This window comes from Eptatretus burgeri, chromosome 9, assembly GCF_056783735.1.
Source record: "Eptatretus burgeri isolate ZD-2024b chromosome 9, Ebu_testis_v1, whole genome shotgun sequence".
NCBI lineage: Eukaryota > Metazoa > Chordata > Myxini > Myxiniformes > Myxinidae > Eptatretus > Eptatretus burgeri.
This window is the reverse complement of record NC_140969.1, coordinates 76,085,209-76,104,341: the sequence shown is the minus strand read 5'-3', so window position 1 is coordinate 76,104,341 and position 19,133 is coordinate 76,085,209. Positions and strand designations below refer to the sequence as shown.

The following is a 19,133-nucleotide window of genomic DNA, read 5'->3' as shown; positions in this document are numbered from 1 at the left end:
TGGACTCTGACCAAGGATCTGAGATGGATACTTAATTCCTTTGGTACCAGGTCTCTTCGGAGAATCCTTGGCTATCGCTGGTCGGATTTTGTGTCCAACGAGCGGTTGCTGAGAGAGACTCGGATGAGATTTGTTACCTGCATAGTTCGTGAGCGTCAGTTGCGGCTGTATGGACATGTGGCTCGTTTTCCTGATGCTGATCCTGCTCACCAGATTCTCTCAGCGAGTGAGTCTCATGAGTGGAGGAGGCCAGTGGGCCGACCACGTGCCTCATGGTTGCAACAGGTTGACCATCATCTCAAGGAGATGGGGATGGGCCTGGCATCTGCCTGGGGGATGGCCAGACGGAGGCCCCTGGAGTACCGGCGGAAAGCACAAGGAGGTAAGCACAAGGGAAGGGGTCCTTGACTTGCGTTTGGTAGTGGGACTTGTGGAGAAGGGTAGGGATGGAAGTCCATAATTTAACGAAATGAGATTCGTTAAAACAGCACGTTAATACAACATGCGGATACCGCAGGGAGACGTCCATTGGAGGTGGAGAGGGAAGGGGTAAGTGTGAGGAGAGGTGGAAGGAAGGCAGCGTGATGGGAAGGGAAGGCAGTCTGGCAGTGTGATGGGAAGGGAATGCAGCATGAGGGGAAGAGAATGCAATGTGAGGGGAAGGGAATGGAAGGCAGTGTGAGAGGAAGGGGAGGTGGCTTGAGGTGCGGGGAAGGGAATCGTCATAAAACATGCCCAAACAGCAACATTTTTTTTGAACCTCTGGGTTTTATATAAAACTGGGTGGGAGCATTTAAAACCCATGCTATCTCCCTGTCAAAGGACCTTTGCACCCCTCCGGTCGGCTCACTCTGAATCTGATTCCGATGGGGGAAGTGGGGACTACTCCTAATAATAATAACCAGACGCATGCCCAACTAGGGGAGGTAGCAACCCCCATAACTGTCGGTCTTCCACCTTCTGCCAACACTCACGGAGGCTAAGCCCTACCTCGTTGTCACTCAAGCGTAAGCAAGAAAGTCTGGGGTGTCCTCGAGGATGGCAGCAGGTTGGATCGGGTCAGTGACCATGGTAAAGATTCGTGGCAAATTACAAGGAAATATGAGCTGCTGCCTGCTCATTTAAATGGCAGATGTGTCCAAACAGAGAATAGCATCTCCTTGCAATATCGAGTGCGATGTGGCCTCGCTAGTGATCTCACAAATAGTTCTGTTTGAAACTTGGTCATACCATCGTACCCCAAGGATGTGATGTTGACATCGCATGTGGAAAGCTTGGAAAGTGTCTTGGTCCTTTTTCAAAAGAGTCCATGTCTCATAATTATAGAGGAGAACAGGGAAGAAGCATGTTCAGTAAATGCTAAGCCTTGATGTTAAACTAAACCAGTGCTGTTTCCAGACAGCATCGAGTTGCCCCATGACAGAACCATGCCGATGCGTATACCCACATCAGGGCTACAGTATCCAGGTGAATGAATGTTGGAGCCCAGGTAGGTGAAGTGGTCCACTGACTCCACAACTACACCAGAGATAGGTACTGACAAGGGAGAAGGACCAATCGCAACATTCTGTACTTTAGTTTTTTTGCCATGAGGGCTTAAGGCCTCAGCTTTTCACAACTGATTGAAAGTGGTTGAACACATGCAACCAATAAACAGGGTCTCTCACAAATAGGGCAGCATCATCTGCATAGAGTGGATCAGTGATGATTTCTCAACCAACATTAATTCCAAGCTGATCTGTACACCTTGACATTATCCAGTCCATGGCACAACAGAAGAGGAAGGCAGCAAGGACGCAACTCTGATGAACTCTAGAAGACGAGGGGAAAGGTGATGATAAGTCGGTGTCCACTCTGACGCGGGCTCTTGTCATGGAATTTTCGGATCAGGTTGAGAAGTGATGATGGAACTCCATTGCATCTCAGCAACTTCCAAAGGTATGTTCAGACAACAGTCAAATGTGGCCTTGATGTCGATATATGCCACATTTAATGGATGCTGAAATTCTTGATGAAGTTCTGCAATAATACGGCTCAGTTGAGAGTACCTCTACAGCTTGGTAAAGTTTCGTGAAGATTTGTTTAGAATTGTGACCTGTAGGTGATAAACAGACAGACAGACAGACAGACAGACAGAATAACAAGAAGAAGACATCGTGCAGAGCACGATACTTGCAAAAACCATAAAACAAATTTCACCTCAAAAAATAATTGGTGGTACAATTAAATGACGAGATATGCAACTCCTCTTCAAATTTCAAGTCAATCAGATGAAAATTGAGGATTTTAGAAATCCCACTGAAGTTGTTGACCTTTGGCCTATATTGACCTTTTGACATTTTGAGCTCAAAAACAATAGACTTCTTCCTTATGACAACTCTAAAATGTGGTGAAGTTTTGTGAAGATCAGTTTAAAATTGTGATATGTAGGTGACAGACAGAGAGACAGACAAACAGACAGACAAATAGACAGACAGAATAACAGAATTGACTGACCATCTTGGATTTTTCAAGAATTAAGGAATTAATAAATTGATATGAATTAATTAATGAAAAAATTTAAAATACCGTTTTACCAAAGCACATCTTCATGATTGTCCCCAAATTTCAGCTTCCTAGCTCAAAGGATGACAGATATTGCCTGGACAAACAAGAAAGAAAACAATTAATCGATTAATTGAGTTATCAATAAATCAAAATACTCTTTAGAGCCAAATCCCTTGGTCACTGTCATGTCCAAATATCAGCTATTTTAGCTCAAACGGTGCCTGAGATATTGCCAGGATGAGAAATAAAACAAATTAGTAATTAATAAATCGATAATAATTAAGTAATTAATCAATTAATTGATTCATCAACAAACAAAAAAATACCTTTTTTTCCAAAGCAGATCTTCATTTTTGTCCTCAAATTTCAACTTCCTAGGACCCAGATCAAAGGATGGCTGAGATATCGCCCGGGCAAACAAACAAGAAATAAAACGGAGTAAAAACTGAGTACTCCCTTCCTTTGGCACCCAGCGTTGGCGTCATGCATCGCCGAGATATGGAATTGGGAAGGAGCAGTGTATGTCATGAAGAGCATAATACTTGCAAAATCCACCCACTCTCCAAAGGTTGCCATGGACAAAAAATTAAACATTTCATCTATCTATCTTCTACATATTACTAAAACTCTCATCTTGTATGTATGTATGTATGTATGTATGTATGTATGTATGTATGTATGTATGTTTTGTATGTATGTTCCCCAAATACAGCCAAAATGGTACAAGACAGTGTCAAAATTTTAGATCCACCTTATTCACTATTCTCCGGTATCAAGTTTGCAGTATCAAGTTTCGTTCAAATCGGGCAATGAAAAAAATATTTAAAAAATCAATTCCCGATTCAGTCAAGTACTCTGAGGGAATATTTGATCAATGCAAACAAGCTCAGTGGTGTAGTTCGCTGGAGCTATCTTTTATTTTTTTTTTCTTGAAATTTTGTTTTCATCAACTGCTGTCACAACGGGAACCAACCAGGTTCACGGGTCATCTAGTTAAGATTAAAATTGACAATCTTAATCAAAGCTGAGGTAAATCAGATGAAAATTGATGATTTTTTCAGATGAAATATGATAATTTTAGAAGTTTGACCTAGAGTTGAACTTTTGACCTCAAAAATAACTGCTTTCCCATTTCAGTGATGGACTACGCAAATCCTGTTCAACCTTCAACTTAATAGGAGGTAAATTGACAATTTTTTCAGTTGAAAATTCATGATTTTATTTGTTTGACCTTGAGTTGACATTTGACCTTTTGATCTCAAAAATAGTTGGTTTCCCAATTAATTAATGCACTGTGCAATTGCTGTTTAACTTTACGTCAATCGGATGAAAATTAACAACATTTCAGATAAAAATTGATGATTTTAGACGTTTGACCTTGAGTTGACTATTGACCTTTTGAACTCAAAAGTAGTTGGTTTTCCAAGTCATTGACACAATATGCAAATCCTGTTAAACTTTCAAGTCAATCGGATGAAAAATGACGATTTTAGAAATTCGACCTCAAAATGACATTTGACCTCAAAAATCAATAAGGCTTCTCAGTTGAGACTACCTCCACAACTTGGTAAAGTTTCATGATGATCGGTTTAGGATTGTGACCTGTAGGTGATTAACAGACAGACAGAATAACAAAATCGACTGACCAATATATTTGAAAAATCTTCGATTTTGCAAGTAACAAACAAACGCTGTAAAAACTGAGTACTCTCTTCCTTCGGTGCCCAGCGATGACGTCATGCATCACCTGGATATGGAATTGGGAAGGAGCAGTGTACAATACAATAAGGAACGGCTGGTTTGGCAAGCGATTTCCGATCGCCGATCTGTCATATTAAACACCTCCCGGAGATGGCCGAAATATCAAACTATGTCCGAATTAGACAAACAAACACTTTTTGTAAAGCAGTCTGACTGCTGTTAAGTTCAATTCTGGAGCTTAAATTTTGTGATGTGGCTTATATGAAGAGATTCTCAAGGTTATGGCATGTGCAGAAATGAAATACAGCCATGAACGTTGGCGTCTCAGGGTGTATATAAACTTTGCAATGTATCCAGCGATTCGTAGGTATTCGATTGATGGTCAGGCATTCGATTATATGAATGAGTTAAGTGAAAAAAACCCGTTATCATTATGAAATCATTGTGGCCTGTTCAAAGTCACGGCATTGTTGAGCAGGCCAAAAAAATGCCGAATTAAGAACCCACGGAGGAGGAGTGAGGTGGCCAAGGATGCATATGATAAAATATATAATTAAATACGGCAATTAATTATCTTCAAAAGGGGTGTTGTAATTAACCTAAACAACCAATTTTCACTCCTGCACTTCCTTGGAGTTTTCTTCATATAAATGCAAAGTTTCAGACTGCCCAGGATTTATAGTTTTGGAGTTACGGAGAAGACACACACACAGACACACACACACACACACACACACACACACACACACACACACACACACACACACACACACACACACACACACACACACACACACACACACACACACACACACACACACACACACATCCACGCAAAATTATGCAAAATTTGTATGCAAATGTATGGAATGCAAAATTTCAGCTTTCAACGTCACCCAGAAGGTCCCAATCTTTAACATCAGTCAGTGAGTCAGTTCGTCAGTTCGTCAGTTCGTCAGTTCGTCAGTTCGTCAGTTCGTTAGTCAGTGGTTAAAAAGATATATATATATATATATATATATATATATATATACATATATATATATATATATATATATAATTTACACACAATTAATTGTACAATATTGGCTGTTCCTAATGATGCACGCACACACACACACCCTATTTAACAAGGAACAACGCAAGAAGAGCCTTACAAAGATCGAACACAAGCCAAGTTACAGAGATGGTTGCCATGGCAACATAACTCAGGCAATAACAGCTGTGATTTAATGAAGTTGAGATAATGTCATGACGAATAAATATCTGCATTATGAAAGCTAAATTTTCAAATGTTTTTGAAATATCGCAAGCACAAAAGTACATGGATGGATGTTCGGTGGGTTGGTCGTAGCTCATTTTAATGTCCCTCATATCTTACCTTGTTGGAGGGGCAGAGGGCAAAAACGGAAAATCGGGTGGAGGGAGAGAGGAGAAAACACAATAACTTGGAAAGGAATGTCTGGGCTTGTAGGGAGGGTTAATGAGGGTCGAGAAGATCATGACTGAATGGGGGTGAGGTGATGTGAGGTGGTGGTGGTGAAGAGCCTTCTTGAAGCCCTGGAGGGAAGAATGTGACAAGCCAAGGCAGAATCCCTGGTGGGAAGAATCGATGGGAAAGCGAGTTACCAACAGAGACCACAATGCTATAAGCAGCACAAATGTTTGGTGTGTAAAATTCGTGTAATAAATAACCAGGGAGGGAGATGAGCATGTTTGGAAAATCCTGTTTAAGAAAGGTACCTGTTTGACAGGTATGAAATGTAGAAACAAAGTTGCGACTGTCGGGAAAGATCCATGAGGTTGAAGCATCAGCAACTGATGTTAGTGGACCAGAGAGTAAGGTTTGGATGATGCCAGCTCGTTAAGTCATTGGATACCTCTTCGATCTGCCATGTAAATGATTTATAAAATGGGGGTATCTATACAGTATACTGGAAGTGAATCTACTCTTCCACTCTTGTGTATTTGAATGGGTTAGAGCCTGACTCCTGAGATAAATAAAATATTAATGTGTTCATTCCCTTCATGACCCAACATGTCGTTCATTATACAAACCAGAACGACAACTTTCGACGTTGTAACAATGCCAGATATACCACCGCCCACATTATTACATCATTGTACATACTTGAACTAAGTTTGATTTAAATCCCTGAACTCAGACTTAAAAGACTAAATAATCCTGGCTGCCGGACCACGTTGAAATTTAAAACATATTCCACGTACCCAATTGATCATAAGTGTGACATTTCACCTCGATTGATGAAGTGCTTCACGAGGAAGATTTTTTAAAAATAATTTTGTCCAAACCAATATGGCGACCAGACCATGCCACCTGTTAATTATTATTTGTGAACACCCTGGTATCCCCAATGCTTGAGGAAAATCTAAGTGAAGTTTCCCCTCGAACTGTCAAGCCGTTCTGGAGAAGACGATTTTAAAACATTTATTCTTCAAAAAATCAGAGCTGCCAAACCATGTGACCAATGACATCATAGGTGGGAGAACATTTTGTTGCTCATGGACAGGAGATCATTCCTGTAAAGTTTTGCCTCGATCTGTTCAGCCATTACAGAGAAGAAGATTTTTGAAGGTTTTATGTTAAAAACAATAGGGCTGCCAAACCACGTGACTGATGATATTTTCAATTTTTTTTGCCAAAGACAATTTAGTCGTAGATGACCCTCATAAATTTTCATACTGATCGGATAAAGTGTTTTGACATCTGCAATTATGATGTCATCACAAAACTATGTGTGACATCATCAAAAAAATCGTACTTTTTTCTCATGGGGAGTATTTCACATATGTCAAGTTGCAATTTTTTTTCCAAGGAGTGGTTTCAGAGATAAAGAGGTGCAAAGTTTTTCCTTTATTCCAACATGGCTGCCATACCACGTGACCTACGACGTAATCGTCATCACAAAACATTCTACATGAGTCGTCACATCTTTGGTGAAAATTTCGTGAAATTTTTATGGTGAAAAAACACACCATGCTGCTCCACTTCGATACAACCTGCTTTGATGAGACACCTGACCCACAATGTCTTCTTTATCAAATCATATTTAGAATGGGTGGCTGATCAAGTCTTTGGAGGCTTGTGGTATAAAAAAAATTTCTGTCGACTAATGACATGCCACACCACTTGACCGATGATGTCATAAATATCATTTATAAATTCTTCATTAGTCGTTGCATCTCTATGGTGAAAATTTTGTGTCAAAGGGATAGGCAGTTGCAGAACAGAAAATTTGCATGGATGTACACACATGCATACGGACAGACAACCCGACAACACAATGCCACCAGCAACTTCGTCACAGGAGGCATAAAAATAATTTAATCAGAGTTATAGAATATGATATCCCCCACCTGTGACACCTGCCATTATTGTTAAAAATCGAAATTCAAATCAAGTATACACAAATTCACAAAGATTTTGTGATCAGTTCTCAAAATTGTTTATCTATTCACAGCAAAATAAATTTTACCGACTTAATTACGAGATTTAAACCAAGTTTGAAAAAGAGGTTGGAAGGGAAAATGAAGGCCAAGGCTGCCTCCTCCAAGGGACAGCTGTGTTTGATGATAGCGCCTTCATTTTGAAATATCGAAGAGATTGCTCAGTCTTCTCAATCTATGAAATCCGCACCCGAAACTATAATTGCTGCACTTCGGATATTAACTATGGGATTGTTTTAGGGCCACCGCACACCAGCTGACTCAATGCAGCAAGATGGTCATGAGTAACAGGTCAGGTCAGGTATGGGAGCATGTGCTGGAGCAGCACGTTGTTGCGTCGACTTGCCACCGGTACTCCAGGGGTTTCCGTCTGGCCATTATCCAGGCAGATGCCTGTCCCATCCCAATCTCCATGAGATGATGATAAACCTGATGCAACCACGAGGAACGTGGTCAGCCCACTGGCCTCCTCCACTCATGAGGCACCCTCGCTGATAGAATAGGGTAAGCAGGATCAGCATGCAGCTGCAGCTGATGCTCACGGACTATGCAGGTGACAAATCTCATTTGAGTCTCTCTCAGCAACCGCTCGTTGGACACAAAGTCTGACCAGTGACAGCCAAGGATTCTGCAAAGAGATGTGGTACCAAAGGAATTCAGTCTCCTTTTCAGATCCCTGGTCAGAGTACAAATCTCACATCCATAGAGCAAGAATGGAAGCACAAAGGACCTGAGACTTGGATATCCATTCTCCTGCACAGGTATCGACAGTGCCACACCCCATGATCCAGTGAATCCATGACTCCCCAGGGCCAACCCAGACATCTATTGACCTCTGGCTCACAGCCAGCAGGGACAGGAATATCACTGCCAAGGTAAGTGAATCTCTCCGTGACATCAACATCCTCACCACAAACAGGTAGAGACAAGAAAGCAGCATCCAAGATGTCATTGAAAGCCTGGATATTAGTGTTAACCGAGGAAACCCATAATCCAAGCAGCTCTGACTCCTCATTCAGCATGTCGAGAGCCCCCAAAAGGATATCCAGAGCCTCTGCAAAGATGACTGCATTATCTGCAAAATCAAGGTGAGATCTTGACATTCCCAAATGACGCACCACTGCTTGACCTCTCCGACATCCTCCCAATAATCCAGTCTATAGAAGCGCTGAAAAGTGTGGGGGACAGGACACTCCCCTGAGAAACTCTAGTAACATCTGGAAATAAGCTTGAGAAGGTATCACCACATCACACAACACTCTTAGTAACAGAGTATAGTTCAGACATCAGAGTGATCAGTTTTGGTAGCACCCCACAAAGACTAAGAATCCTTCAGAGGGCATCCCAATTCACTGAATCAAATGCTTTGAAGAGTTCGACATAGGCTGAAAGCAGCCCCGACAGAAACTCATCTGCGTTCAGTGAAGAACCAATGGCAAGGATAGGGTAAATTGTTGACCTCTTTAGAGTAAAGCCTGACTGCTCTGAGCCCTGGTGCTGAAGCAGATGGTGTGAACCCTATCAAGCATTATCCAAGCAAAGGCCTTGCCCGGCACTCAGAGCAGCTTCACCACTCGGTAGTTGTTGCAGTCCAAGCAATCACACTTCCCTTTCCAGAGAGAGACAACAAAGCCCCTCTTCCAGTCAGTTGGGATGATGCCGCCATTCCACACAGAGCATAGAACTGCATCCAACAGCATTTGCACCAGCCTGAAGAAGTTAAGCATGGATGCCACAGATCCCCAGAACTTTACCCCATTTCAACTGGATCACCGCAGTCTGTGTTTCCACAACCGAAGGTGGATCAGAGTTGATTGGAGTGTCAGCAAGATGGGTAGTAACACCGCTGACATCCTACTCAACAACTGGTAGATCAGCCTGGTACAGCAACTCAAAGTCACCAGCCCAGCAGGCCTTCACTTCTGACTCCTCCATCAAGAGATCTCCACTCTAATTGCGAATTCCCCTGTAAGCAGGAGAATCACTTAACCACAGGTGATGCTCTACCCCTCACAGATTCCTCACATATCAGCCTCCTTGTCCACCCTCAGCACATGTACCGTTTTATGACTCAACTCCATGAACAGCTCAGCTCTGCCATTAAGCCTTGCCTTGCAACTCTGGTCAATGATATCCAGTGTCCCTTGAGAGACAATATTCTTCTTCGCCCTTTGGTGAATTCCAAGACATCCACTGGCAACATCAAGGATGGGGGTCTTGAAGGCATTCCAAAACTCTTCAGGATTTCCCCCAATGCACCTAGACCACCCAAATTCTCACTCAGCCTGTTTACAAACTCCTCAGCTACCCTCTCATCTTTGAGCTTGCCAACATCCAGCCTAGGCTGGGATGGCACCATTCTCCTGGATTTAAGTTGCAACTTCAGAGTTTCTACCACAAGCTTGTGGTCAGTATTGAGGAACTGAGCACTCCCGTAGACCCTGCAGCTCTGGATCATCCTCCAGTGAACATGAACGGGCACATGGTCAATCTCCTTTTCCACACCACCAGCGTTGGAATACCAGGTCCAGCGATGAGCCTGTTGGTGCTGAAACCATGAATCAGCCAACCTAAGTCCATGACTTCTTGCAGAGTCAAGGACCTTGGTGCAATTATAGTTCACAGTTCCAGACCCATTGGGAACAACACATGTCTCATAACTATCCCAATCAGATCCAGGCGATGCATTGAAATCCCCCAAGACAATAAGAGTATCTCGCCTTGGGCACCGATCAACCACAGACTCGAGCATGACATAGAAAGCGTCCTCATGGTGAGATCACTCACCTCAGTCAGAGCATAGACACAAACCAGGGAAATGACACCCAAAGAGTGACGAATCCTTAGTCTCATAATATGCTCGTTAACCGGTGTTACCTCAATTATCATTGTAGTCAGTTTTTTGGACACAACCACAGCAACTCCTTGGGCATGGTAACCATCAGAGTGACCAGACCAATTATAGGTGTAACCACCCACCATGATCTCGCCACTAACCCGTCTCCGAACTTCAGAGAGTGATGCAATACCGATGTTCAAACGTTTGAGCTCAGATGATAACAGAGACAGGTGAACATCTTCTCTTGGAGATATGAGGAAGGAGGGAGAGTGAGTGACAGCTAAGCACCGGTGTTACCTCAATTATATTATCATTGGAGTCAGCTTGTTGGACACAACCACAGCAACTCCTTGGGCATGGTAACCATCAGAGTGACCAGACCAATTGTAGGTGTAACCAGCCACCATGATCTCGCCACTATCCCGTCTCTGAACCTCAGAGAGTGATGCAATACCGATGTTCAAACGTTTGAGCTCAGAGTATAACAGAGACAGGTGAATATCTTCTCTTGGAGATATGAGGAAGGAGGGAGAGTGAGTGACAGCTAAGCCTGCAACATTTTTTGTTGATCGCGTAATGTGATTTATCGGCATAATGTGATCATGTAATGTGATGACAGTTGATGATCGTCATCAACGAGTTTTTCAGGTGCATTGGCAACACTTGTAAAAGTGAACATGTTCAACTTTTCCGGGTTATCGGATACATTTTGTATCATGGTTGTGTGTTCGGCCGTCTCCGTCAATCGCCAAAATGGCGCAATGAATAAACGAATCAAAATACATCTTTCAGCAGCTTCTGGCTAGAGTATCATATCATCTGCAACATTTTATTTTAAACTAGGAAATACCACCTGTCACTTCGCTGATGGGAATACAAAAGGGGTGGGTGAGGAAAATTGTGGAGAAACAAAGAGAAGGGTGGGGGAGAGTGAGGAGGTGGAGGGTGAAATAGAGAGGAGGGAGGGGAGAGAGGGGGAAGGGTAGAGAGGAGGGGAGGGGAGAGAGGAGGGGAGGGGAGAGAGGAGGGGATGGGGAGAAAGGAGGGGAGGGGAGAAGGGAGGAGGGGCAGGAGTAGAGGAGGCGTGGCGGATTTTATACGGAGTGAGAGTCAGGAGGGGTCTGGTAAGGGAAGGTCGCGAGAGGTGGGAGGTAAGGATGGCAGATGTGTGGTGGAGCTTTAATTACAATTCATACCGTATCATCAAAGTGATTGTGCAGAGAATAACAGTGAAGATGGAAACAAAATAATGTCAGAAATCCATTTTCTACCGGTCATACTATAAATACTGCCCAGAGACAAACACCGTTGGGATGAGAGAGAGAGAGAGAGAGAGAGAGAGAGAGAGAGAGAGAGAGAGAGAGAGAGAGAGAGAGAGAGAGAGAGAGAGAGAGAGAGAGAGAGAGAGAGAGAGAGAGAGAGAGAGAGAGAGAGAGAGAGAGGTGGGAAGAGAGAGAGAGAGAGAGAGAGAGAGAGAGAGGTGGGAAGAGAGAGAGAGAGGGGTGGGAAGAGAGAAAAAGAGGTGGGAAGAGAGAGAGAGAGGTGGGAAGAGAGAGAGAGAGAGAGAGAGAGAGAGAGAGAGAGAGAGAGAGAGAGAGAGAGAGAGAGAGAGAGAGAGAGAGAGAGAGAGAGAGAGAGAGAGAGAGAGAGAGAGAGAGAGGTGGGAAGAGAGAGAGAGAGGTGGGAAGAGAGAGAGAGAGAGAGGTGGGAAGAGAGAGAGAGAGAGAGAGAGAGAGAGAGAGAGAGAGAGAGAGAGAGAGAGAGAGAGAGAGAGAGAGAGAGAGAGGTGGGAAGAGAGAGAGAGGTGGGAAGAGAGAGAGAGAGAGGTGGGAAGAGAGAGAGAGAGGTGGGAAGAGAGAGAGGTGGGAAGAGAGAGAGAGGTGGGAATAGAGAGAGAGAGAGAGGTGGGAAGAGAGAGAGAGAGAGAGAGAGAGAGGTGGGAAGAGAGAGAGAGAGAGGTGGGAAGAGAGAGAGAGAGAGAGAGAGAGAGAGAGAGAGAGAGAGAGAGGTGGGAAGAGAGAGAGAGAGGTGGGAAGAGAGAGAGGTGGGAAGAGAGAGAGAGAGGTGGGAAGAGAGAGAGAGAGAGGTGGGAAGAGAGAGAGAGAGAGAGAGAGAGAGAGAGAGAGAGAGAGAGAGAGAGAGAGAGAGAGAGAGAGAGAGGTGGGAAGAGAGAGAGAGGTGGGAAGAGAGAGAGAGAGAGAGAGAGAGAGAGAGAGAGAGAGAGAGAGAGAGAGAGAGAGAGAGAGAGAGAGAGAGAGAGAGAGAGAGAGAGAGAGAGAGAGAGAGAGAGAGAGAGGTGGGAAGAGAGAGAGAGAGGTGGGAAGAGAGAGAGAGAGAGAGAGAGAGAGAGAGAGAGAGAGAGAGAGAGAGAGAGAGAGAGAGAGAGAGAGAGAGAGAGAGAGAGAGAGAGAGAGAGAGAGAGAGAGAGAGAGGTGGGAAGAGAGAGAGAGGTGGGAAGAGAGAGAGAGAGAGAGAGAGAGAGAGAGAGGTGGGAAGAGAGAGAGAGAGAGGTGGGAAGAGAGAGAGGTGGGAAGAGAGAGAGAGAGAGGTGGGAAGAGAGTGAGAGAGAGGTGGGAAGAGAGAGAGAGGTGGGAAGAGAGAGAGAGAGAGAGAGAGAGAGAGAGAGAGAGAGAGAGAGAGAGAGAGAGAGAGAGAGAGAGAGAGAGAGAGAGAGAGAGAGAGAGAGAGAGAGAGAGGTGGGAAGAGAGTGAGAGAGAGGTGGGAAGAGAGAGAGAGAGAGAGAGAGAGAGAGAGAGAGAGAGAGAGAGAGAGAGAGAGAGAGAGGTGGGAAGAGAGAGAGAGAGAGAGAGAGAGAGGTGGGAAGAGAGAGAGAGGTGGGAAGAGAGAGAGGTGGGAAGAGAGAGAGAGAGAGGTGGGAAGAGAGAGAGAGAGGTGGAAGAGAGAGAGAGAGAGAGAGAGAGAGAGAGAGAGAGAGAGAGAGAGAGAGAGAGAGAGAGAGAGAGAGAGAGAGAGAGAGAGAGAGGTGGGAAGAGAGAGAGAGAGAGAGAGAGAGGTGGGAAGAGAGAGAGAGAGAGAGAGAGAGAGAGAGAGAGAGAGAGAGAGAGAGAGGTGGGAGAGAGAGAGAGAGGTGGGAAGAGAGAGAGAGGTGGGAAGAGAGAGAGAGAGAGAGAGAGAGAGAGAGAGAGAGAGAGAGAGAGAGAGAGAGAGAGAGAGAGAGAGAGAGAGAGAGAGAGAGAGAGAGAGAGAGAGAGAGAGAGAGAGAGAGAGAGAGAGAGAGAGAGAGAGAGAGAGAGAGAGAGAGAGAGAGAGAGAGGTGGGAAGAGAGAGAGGTGGGAAGAGAGAGAGAGGTGGGAAGAGAGAGAGAGAGAGAGAGAGAGAGAGAGAGAGAGAGAGAGAGAGAGAGAGAGAGAGAGAGAGAGAGAGAGAGAGAGAGAGAGAGAGAGAGAGAGAGAGGTGGGAAGAGAGAGAGAGGTGGGAAGAGAGAGAGAGAGGTGGGAAGAGAGAGAGAGAGAGAGAGAGAGAGAGAGAGAGAGAGAGAGAGAGAGAGAGAGAGAGAGAGAGAGAGAGAGAGAGGTGGGAAGAGAGAGAGAGGTGGGAAGAGAGAGAGAGAGAGAGAGTGGGAAGAGAGAGAGAGAGAGAGAGGTGGGAAGAGAGAGAGAGAGGTGGGAGAGAGAGAGAGAGAGAGAGGTGGGAAGAGAGAGAGAGAGAGAGAGGTGGGAAGAGAGAAAGAGAGAAAGAGAGAAAGAGAGAAAGAGAGAAAGAGAGAAAGAGAGAAAGAGAGAAAGAGAGAAAGAGAGAAAGAGAGAAAGAGAGAAAGAGAGAAAGAGAGAAAGAGAGAAAGAGAGAAAGAGAGAAAGAGAGAAAGAGAGAAAGAGAGAAAGAGGTGGGAAGAGAGAGAGAGAGGTGGGAAGAGAGAGAGAGAGGTGGGAAGAGAGAGAGAGAGAGAGAGAGAGAGAGAGAGAGAGAGAGAGAGAGAGAGAGAGAGAGAGAGAGAGAGAGAGAGAGAGAGAGAGAGAGAGAGGTGGGAAGAGAGAGAGAGAGGTGGGAAGAGAGAGAGGTGGGAAGAGAGAGAGAGAGGTGGGAAGAGAGAGAGAGAGGTGGGAAGAGAGAGAGAGCGAGAGAGAGAGAGAGAGAGAGAGAGAGAGAGAGAGAGAGAGAGAGAGAGAGAGAGAGAGAGAGAGAGAGAGAGAGAGAGAGGGTGGAAGAGAGAGAGAGAGGTGGGAAGAGAGAGAGAGAGGTGGGAAGAGAGAGAGAGAGTTGGGAAGAGAGAGAGAGAGAGAGAGAGAGAGAGAGAGAGAGAGGTTGGAAGAGAGAGAGAGAGAGAGAGAGAGAGAGAGAGAGAGAGAGAGAGAGAGGGGGGGAGAGAGAGGTGGGAAGAGAGAGAGAGAGAGGTGGGAAGAGAGAGAGAGGTGGGAAGAGAGAGAGAGAGGTGGGAAGAGAGAGAGAGAGAGGTGGGAAGAGAGAGAGGTGGGAAGAGAGAGAGAGGGGTGGGAAGAGAGTGAGAGAGAGGTGGGAAGAGAGAGAGAGGTGGGAAGAGAGAGAGAGGTGGGAAGAGAGTGAGAGAGAGGTGGGAAGAGAGAGAGAGAGAGAGAGAGAGAGAGAGAGAGAGAGAGAGAGAGAGAGAGAGAGAGAGAGAGAGAGAGAGAAGAGAGAGAGGTGGGAAGAGAGAGAGGTGGGAAGAGAGAGAGAGAGAGGTGGGAAGAGAGAGAGAGAGAGGTGGGAAGAGAGAGAGAGGTGGGAATAGAGAGAGAGAGAGGTGGGAAGAGAGAGAGAGAGAGAGGTGGGAAGAGAGAGAGAGAGAGAGAGGTGGGAAGAGAGAGAGAGAGAGAGAGAGAGAGGTGGGAAGAGAGAGAGAGAGAGAGAGAGAGAGAGAGAGAGAGAGAGAGGTGGGAAGAGAGAGAGAGGTGGGAAGAGAGAGAGGTGGGAAGAGAGAGAGAGAGAGGTGGGAAGAGAGAGAGAGAGGTGGGAAGAGAGAGAGAGAGCGAGAGAGAGAGAGAGAGAGAGAGAGAGAGAGAGAGAGAGAGAGAGAGAGAGAGAGAGAGAGAGAGAGAGAGAGAGAGAGAGAGAGGTGGGAATAGAGAGAGAGGTGGGAAGAGAGAGAGAGAGGTGGGAAGAGAGAGAGAGAGAGAGAGAGAGAGAGAGAGAGAGAGAGAGAGAGAGAGAGAGAGAGAGAGAGAGAGAGAGGTGGAAGAGAGAGAGAGAGAGAGAGAGAGAGAGAGAGAGGTGGGAAGAGAGAGAGAGAGAGGTGGGAAGAGAGAGAGAGGTGGGAAGAGAGAGAGAGGTGGGAAGAGAGAGAGAGAGAGAGAGAGGTGGGAAGAGAGAGAGAGAGAGAGAGGTGGGAAGAGAGAGAAAGAGAAAAAGAGAGAAAGAGAGAAAGAGAGAAAGAGAGAAAGAGAGAAAGAGAGAAAGAGAGAAAGAGAGAAAGAGAGAAAGAGAGAAAGAGAGAAAGAGAGAAAGAGAGAAAGAGAGAAAGAGAGAAAGAGAGAAAGAGAGAAAGAGAGAAAGAGAGAAAGAGAGAAAGAGAGAAAGAGAGAAAGAGAGACAGAAAGAAAGAGAGAACGAGCGAAAGAGAGAAAGAGAGAAAGAGAGAAACAGAGAGAGAGAGAGAGAGAGACAGAGAGAGAGAGAGAGAGAGAGAGAGAGAGAGAGAGAGAGAGAGAGAGAGAGAGAGAGAGAGAGAGAGAGAGAGAGAGAGAGAGACTTTTGGCCTCTTGATTGTTTGGGATCATGATGTGACAAGAGAAGTTATACCAATACAAGCAAATGCCTGAGCATTGCCCAACAAAGAAACAAGGTAAATTAAAACTTCAATGTAAGTACACCATCAACAAGTTCACATAAGGATGTGTTCACACACCACTGTTGTGAGAACAGTGTACAATCACTGGAATGAATTTCAAGGTGCACGCGTGCTGTGACCAAGGTTTTAAAGAGATAAACAACATCGGAAACAGAATCACAAACATCTTGAATTTTGCGTTTCCTTGACATGTATATAGCAAGCTTCGCTTCAGAGGACAAATAATTTGCTAACAGGCACTTGTATTTACGCTGGTGGAAGATGCTAAAACCGTAAACAAAACCACAAGTAAAAGTTAGGCCGAGTCCCCGGATAGCACGTGATAAGACTGTAAAAAGGGGTGCCAACCTTGAGCAATCAATAAAAATGTGAAAAATAGTTTCTGTGGCACTGCAGAAGGGACACAATTCTGTGTTATCGGGACATATACGATGAGATAAAACATTGGATGGTAAAATGTAATGTGCCAGTCACCACTGCAAATCTCCGGAGCGCTTGGCAGTGGGTGCCTTGTACATAACATGCCAGTTGATCAAAGTAGAATGAGTGGTCTGAAGCATTCTCCCCCAATGTGCTTGTGGTTCCGCAGGTCTATCGGGAACAAGGGTTTTAACACACAAAGCATAAACAGAAGCTTTTTCCATTAATTTAAACGAGGTGAAACCTTGAAAATGAAGCAAAAGCTCTGGAAAGGGATGTTGGGATAAAGAAAGGTTAGCTTCCACCTGTGGAATCCATTTCAGATTGGTTGCTTGAAAAAGCGCAGAATCACAGAAAAGATTCTCCCAATAATTCGAATGGACCTCACTCCAGTGGCCACAGCGACGTCAGCAGCTGGCTTCCACTTGTAAGGAGAAGGAGTTCTGAGATCTTTTACCTTCGTACATCCAGCATCAATAAACTTCTGCACAAGAATACAATTGCTGCAGACCCCTTCAAAAATGGGGTTTAAAAAGATAGGCTCATTTAAGAACATTTCCAGGGAGTAGTCATTGTTATTTTGGCGAACAGTGACTGCCTGCCATACCTTCAGCATGCTTCTATAAAACAGGGGGACTGATGCTATATCAACTTTCTTGGTGTCAATAAGGAACAGTTGCTGATCGTAGCCGAGTTTCCCCGCCTGCCGAAGCAGGCAGTGAGCCAAGGCCTTCCACGAAACGTCCGTGTACAGCAGTCTGCGAAGCGAAAGGAGGCGGAAAGCCATCACCTTGCTGGTAATAGCAATCAGCCCCTGTCCTCCTTCAGAAACAGGCAGGTTTAACACTGCTTAATGCTTTCCTCCCCAAAAGAAGTCAATAAGAATTGATTGTAATTTTTAAAGAAACAAATCTGGGGGCTGCAGTGCTATAAAAACGTGCCAAAGCATTGATGCTGCGAGGTTGTTGATAACAAGGGTTCGGCCCCGATAGGAGAGTTGACAAAGTAAGCCCTTCCACTTTTGTAAACGTCGCTCAGTTTTAATTATTAGAGATTCCCAGTTTTTTAAAATGAAGTTCTCAGTTCCAAGAAAGACGCCTAGGTAAAGAATTCCATCCCTTTCCCATTTAAGTTTCTCGGGAAGAGTCGGAGGAATGGCACCATTTTGTGGACCAAGATGGAGAGCTCTGCTTTTTCCCCAGTTCACTTTTGTGGAACTTGCCAAATCAAATTCATGAATGCAACGGACCAAGGCTGAGACGTCCTCATTCGAGCGAACGATTGCACAAAGATCATCTGCATAAGCAATCACTTTAAACGGGTTCGCCATTGGTTGAGGAAGGAAACCAAGAAGACGTGCATGCAACCGAACGAGCAACGGCTCAATCGCAAGAGTGTACAGGAGGGCAGAAAGAGGGCACCCTTGACGAATGCCTCTATTAACCGGGAAAGGGGGACATAAAATGTTGTTAACCTTTAAGAGACTAAAAGTGTTGTTATACAGTAACTGCACATGAGAGATAAAATTTTCCCCAAAACCAAACCCCCGTAAAACAGAGAAAAGATAAAAATGATCAATGGTATCAAAGGCCTTTTCTTGATCTAAGAACACCAACCCGACATTCCTTTGCTCAAGAGAACAGATGTCAATTATATCACGCACAATGAAGATACTGTCATGAATTGTCCTCTTCGCGACACAGTAAGACTGATCTGGGTGTACGATCTCCTCGATTATGGCTTTAAGGCGGTTGGCAAGGGCCTTGGAAAATATTTTGTAGTCTGCACAGAGTAATGAGATGGGACGCCAGTTGTGTGGTTGCTGAAGGTCTCCTTTTTTGGGGATAAGGGCGAGGACAGCCCTCCGGCAGCTTAATGGCAGTGAGCCTGATCGTCGACCGTCGATTATAACCTCAAGTAGTTCTGGTCCGAGGAGGTCCCAAAAGGTTTTATAAAATTCCGCAGGAATTCCATCCAGGCCGGAGGCTTTACCCGAGGGTAGAGTTTGAAGAGCAGCTTGGAGTTCCTCCAAAGTTACTTCCTTGTCCATTTGTAGAACTGCAGATTTTGACAAGGTCGGTAAGGAAGAAGTCAGCACTGTTACCATTTTGTTGTCGATTTTTGGAGCATGATAAAGTTCAGTAAAGTAGTGTCTGAGTGAGGCTCTGACATCTTTTTGATTGTGTGTTATTCTTCCTTCCTTTGTCCTTACTGAAGTTATCTGCTGACTTCTCTTTGTTTGAGCTTCCAGTCCAAAAAAGAACTTAGAGGAGGTGTCCAGGTAACACAAATTCTCCAGTCGGAGACGAATCAGCGCTACTCTGGCTTGCTTTGCACAAAGTCCAGCAAGAAGAGCTTTTTTCTTCGCCAGCAAGAGGTTGGTTCTTTCATGATTTG

The 19,133-nt window shown here is 44.8% G+C and overlaps 1 pseudogene; it reads right to left on the bottom strand.

Annotated features, from left to right (window-relative positions):
* Positions 1 to 1,001: 1,001 nt before the first annotated feature.
* The window catches only part of LOC147020389 (uncharacterized), a 35,408-nt pseudogene continuing 17,276 nt past the window's right edge, over positions 1,002 to 19,133 (bottom strand).